This window comes from Zingiber officinale, chromosome 3A, assembly GCF_018446385.1.
Source record: "Zingiber officinale cultivar Zhangliang chromosome 3A, Zo_v1.1, whole genome shotgun sequence".
In the NCBI taxonomy this organism is placed as follows: Eukaryota; Viridiplantae; Streptophyta; class Magnoliopsida; order Zingiberales; family Zingiberaceae; genus Zingiber; species Zingiber officinale.
The window spans coordinates 136,408,658-136,414,324 of record NC_055990.1 but is presented as its reverse complement, the minus strand read 5'-3'; the positions used below and the strand labels follow the sequence as shown (position 1 = coordinate 136,414,324).

Genomic DNA, 5,667 nt, shown 5'->3' with positions numbered 1-5,667 from the left:
CAATGGGGTGAGACGGGGGGCGGGTTGGGCATCCCCATCCCTGCCTCCATCCCCAGTTATGTCTAATTGGGGAATCCCCATCCCGCTTCAAATGTTCATTGTATTTGGCTAAAAAGGTTTTTAATTTTCAACATCTTTCATAAAAGTATTAATACAAGAATCCAGCTCCCAGGGCTACGGTGCAGCGGAAGGGTACCAAGTTGTCGCGCAAGTACCCGCAGTTTGATCCTCAGCTATGGTACATTTGTAGAGATTTTTCCTCCAAGTGGGGCACGCAACCACGGGATGATAAACTTCTAGGCTGCCCGCCTTGAGCGCTTCTAATTTATCTTGGCGGTTGGTGGGAAACTTCCGTGGGACTAGGCCAATTGCCCCAGGTTCAATGTTACCTGGTTCATCATTTTTTTTATTAATACAAGAATCCAATAATATATAAATACTAATATTAATTAATCAATACATATATAATAATATTAATAATTTTAATAAATAGAAAAGATCAAATTTTATTTTTATTATTATTATTATTATTATTATTATTATTATTGAAGCGATTCCGAGATGGGGATAGCATCTCCATACCCGTCCTAGTTCAACTATGAGAATTTAAAAAATCTCCGAACCCGAATTCATACCTAAAAAGATTTCCCGAATCTACCCTAGTTTCGGGTTTTCCTCACGGGGCTCCAAATCCATGGTGAAAATTATCATCCCGATTTCAGCCCTTGACTAGGTAATATGTGTTTTGTAGTTTAGCTTATTCAAAGTCTGGGTCTTGTCTATGCAACTGTGTTTAGATCATCTTGTGACCCTTGGCTGCCATGCCAATTTAAATATCTCTATTAGCATTCTAAGACTCTTGCGCACGAAGATTATGACAAATGCAGTATCAATGAGTGTGAATCAATATTCTTCGATGGTGTTTTGTGGTGCTTAACTGCGTTCAGTGTCTAACTTAATCTGGGTTAGTGATTATTGTTACGGGTTATCATTTTTTTAAAGTTATTAGCATTCTCCTGTTTTCTTATTTTCTATTATTAAGCTTATAAAGTTCTCATCTAGTTGCCTTACTATGGGGGTTGCTGAACCAAAAACATACCATAAAGTTGGCAAGTACTCAGCTGCTCGTTTTGACCATTTTGAAGAATTTAAAACAGTCCCTTTATTTCCTTCTGTTTGATCTGTATTGGACTGTTATTGTTGCTGTTTTTTACTTTCAGATTGCTTATTCAGTACATGTTGATTCACCCCTTGGATCTGATGCCTTTCATGAATATGAAACATTGCTTGTTCAAGACTATGAAGAACTCTTGAAAAAGTCTGAAAAGAAAAGGCTCCAACAAGAGAGGGACTCAAAAAAGCTAACAGGATCTCTTTATGTGAAAAATCTAGCTTCTGAAGATGATGGTTGCAGGAAACTTCCTTCCTGTGAAAATGATCGAGCTGTATATGGTGATAATTCAATCAATTTTACAGGAGTAAATTCTCTGCAAAGTTGTTTGTTTCTGTTGATCACACTTCCCAATGATCTTTTGTCCTCTTTCTCCACGAGCAATGTTTTGAAAATCGGACAGGTCATTGAACCAATGCAATGATCGGATCGATTTTTAAAGTTTGACCGGTCGAATCGGTGATTCAACCGTTATATATATATATATATATATCATGTTTCAATAATTAAAAATCATGCTTCAATCCTGATTAAACCTACGATTTTAATTGATTTGGAACGATTTTGACCGGTTTTAAGTGGGTTTGACCGGTTTTCAACGGTTTTGACTGATTTTTTGTGTTTTCAGCTTTAATGATGGACCGAACCGGATCAAGGGCCAGTTCGCGGTTCAACCGGTCGGACCGGCCGGTCCGGCCCGGTTTTCTCAACACTGCCCACGAGTCTTCATTTTGCCTTCGGAAGGAACACTTACCGAAGCATGCTTGTCAACTAACTATGAAAATTCTATTAGTCCTGGACTTCCCTCTCTTTCGGCTGGATCATCTTCTGATGCTGATGATGTTCCTCCTGGTGCAACACTCACGGCTAATTTCCTCTATCATCTTCTAGAAAAGGTAGATTTTGTCATTGATATGCTTATAATTATGTGCATTTGATTTGGCATAGTTTTTTCTTCATTTATCTAGTTTTCTTTTGGCTATTATTTACTGGGGATTACCTGCTTCATGTCTGTTTTCCAACATGTTCAGATGGATTTGAAGATGGAAATATTTTCTTTAGGAGATACATCACAGATAGTTGGCAAGATGATGATGGACATGTCAAGTTTATATGATGTTGGAAGGCGTAATAAAAGATCAGCTGGTTTGCTGCTTATTGACCGCACCATTGATCTTCTTACACCTTGCTGTCATGGTGACTCTTTTCTTGATCGATTGTTATCCTCCTTGCCACGTAGAGAGAGAATCTTGTCTTCTTTACCTGCATTGTCATCACAAGCACCAAAATAGATGCCCATATCAAAGTTCAACGTGCACCACTCGATATAAGGGTTCCATTTGGAGCTATTTTGGCAAAAATGAATCTGTATTGAACCTTTCGGAAGGAATGACTGCTTTTGCATCTGGTTGGAGCTCTGGTGCAATTGAGTCAAAGTCTGATGATCACACTGACAAATTTACCACTGATGCTGTACAGCATGAAGTTGATTTGCTAGGTGGATCATTTTTATCTAATAATTCAGGAACAAACTATCTCGAAACCTTGCTTGATAGAAGAGCTAAAGATGGGGCAATTTTAGTTAAGAAATGGCTTTTGGAAACTCTGCGGCATGAGAAGCTAAACCTTTCCCTGAAAGGTCGGTCTGGATCCTTTTCTGCTTCAGAGCTTCATACTTTGCTTGAAAAATTCGCACAAAATCAGATGTCTTTAATTCGAGATAAGGGCATCATTCAATTAGCATTAGCAGTAGAAATAGTCCTAGGCGAGCCTCATAGTTCTCACTGGGAAGCATTTGTCAATGCTGAGAAGATACTGGCTGTAACTTCTCAAGACACCAGTCAAAGCCTTTCAAGCCAAATCCGTGATTTCATCAATACGAGTATCTTATTAAGATCTAATGAACAGGATAAAAGGATTGGACCATCACATAATGTTCTCTCTTTTCAAGATGCATTGCTTCTGTCAATGATAGGGTATATTCTTGCTGGGGAAAGCTTTCCAACAAGCGCATCTACTGGACCTTTTTTATGGGAAGAAGATGTTGTTATATGAGAGTACTGACATAGTAATATATTTGTACCAAAATAGTAAGTTTGCAATAAATAGGTAAATAAAAGAGTAAGGTCCAGAAATTGTTATCCTCCGGTTGAAGCGTCGGCGTGCCGACTGTCTTTAGAGAATATATTGCCGCCCACGGTGCAGAGACTTTCCGGCAAAATTCTCCCAAGATCCGACAACCACTCGCGTCGACAAGGAAAACTCTCTAGGAAAAGAAGGCAGCCCATGCAGACACAAAGAGGGAAAGAGGAGAAAGCAGACTGCTTGAGAGCACACGAACGACGAAGGAATGACTGCTTTTGCAGCCAAACCGTGCATCGCTTCCTCACGCGCGCGGGATAGAACCAAACCAAACCAAAGACTGACAAAACCAAACAGGGCACTTGTAAGTGTTGAGGCCCACGAATTAGGAATTTGAATTAAAAGACACAGAACTCAACAGAAGAACATCCCTTGAAAGAAGCTGAAGTGGATGCAGTTATGGAAAATCCATCTTCTGCAAAGCTTCATTTCCTACATGGATTATCTAATGGATTTGCTGCCAAGTTGGACAAGGAGAAGGATGATTTTTTCAAGTCATCAGAACTAGATGACTTTGATGATAAATGGGGTAATTGGGATGATGAAGATACAGATAATCAAAATGCACAAGCATATGATGACATGCAGCTTAAATTAGAGTTACGAGATAGAGTAGATCAACTCTTTAAATTCTTCAACAAATTGTCTAGTTTGAGGCAAAGAAACTCAACTCTCCGAGAAGGGTTGGCTGCTTATAGTAGTATGGAAGTGACATGGAAACTCAGAAGAGCTTAATTTATAAGCTTCTAACCACTTTATTAGCAAAGTATGATGTTCCTGGACTTGTGTACCATTCATCAGCAGTAGGACGGTTTTCGAAGAGCGGATTTGGTAGGTTTGGGCTTGGACAGGTGGGTTGTTTACTTTATTCTTATTCGTGTTTGTCCATTGATTATCTGCATTAACTTTTTAAAATTTCCTTTTTCAGGCTAAACCAAGTTTTGGAGATCAAAGTGTTCTTTTCATTTTTGTCGTGGGGGGCATGAATACTCTTGAGGTATGGTTGCATCAATTTAGCTACTGGTTATTTAGTTTTGTCTTGCACTTAGGGCCATTCTATGGTCTTTGAGCATGGCAGATTTTGGACATTGTTGGTAGTCATTTAAGGATGCATTATCATATTCTAAGTTGCTTTTCAATAGATCATTTTAGCACCAATGTAGGAAAACTGAGTTCAGCAATTTAAGATGTAAGCAAGTGTCGTAATTTATAGTGCTAAAATACATGACCAAGAGTGACACCTACTTTTTTAAACGTCCAAGGTTCGGGAGGCAATGGAAGTAATTGCAGAATACGGTAGATCTGGTATAGAATTGATTGTTGGTGGAACAACTTTGCTGACACCCAATGACATGTTTGATTTGCTCTTGGGCTCATCCAGCTACTTTTGACCGTGTAAGACCTCCGGCTCTTTGTCTCAACTGATATAATATGTTAATCTATCTGAATACTGATGTCCTTCCAAATGGACTTCATGATCCTGTTGAAGCCTGATGTCCTTTCGAATGGACTTGTTGATCCTATGCTATGCCTATTTATGCCGGTCTCCTTCGACTAAGCTCCTTCAGCAGATGTGCCCTCAAAAGGTTTCGGATAACCCTTCACTTGCAAGCCTGGGAGTTTTGAACACTCAGAAGAAACATGCTTCTGATATAAAGTTTGCCATTTCGAGAGACTAGATGATCTCTGACTATCATATTCTGAAATGTTCTTGCTGCCTAAGCCCTTTACACTGATGTGCTAATGTTTGTTTGGTGAAAAGTGCAAGGCGAAGGTTTCATGATGCAAAAGAGTTGCATACCAGTTGGATAGGGGGCCTATATATTTTTACACATGTTTCCTTGTTCCTTTGTTATTCAGAAATAGAAAAGTTCACATGTTTGACCGATGGAAAAAGGATGGAGTTGCATTGTCGATGTGAGCTTGGCCTCCCACTACACCATGTATTCTAAACATTGAGGTATCTAATAAAAATTACTGTCGTGTTTTTCTTTCAAAATATATATATATATATATAAATATATATATATAAATCAGAATTAAAGTTATGTACATAAATATTGAAAGATTCATAAATGACTTTTTGAATAATACGTGTACCTCATTTAATATTGATTCATGTATTTATGTAGATACATCTTGGGTACTCCCTATAAATATCATATGTATTTAACAATTTAGATATGAAGAAAATAAAAAGTAGTTTCCTCTCATCTTGAGTGTTATAGTTTTTTTTTTATACTCCTCATCTGCTAACAAATTGGTATCAGAGTCACCATTTGTGTTTGGAGACAAAGCATGATCGAATGGAACCCCATTTGTTGTTCCATCTTTCATCAAGGAAAATTATGATA

General features: G+C 38.2%; 1 pseudogene; it reads left to right on the top strand.

The window, feature by feature from the left end:
* Window positions 1–1,072: 1,072 nt before the first annotated feature.
* LOC122050692 lies at window positions 1,073–4,734 on the top strand (annotated as a pseudogene).
* Window positions 4,735–5,667: the final 933 nt, after the last annotated feature.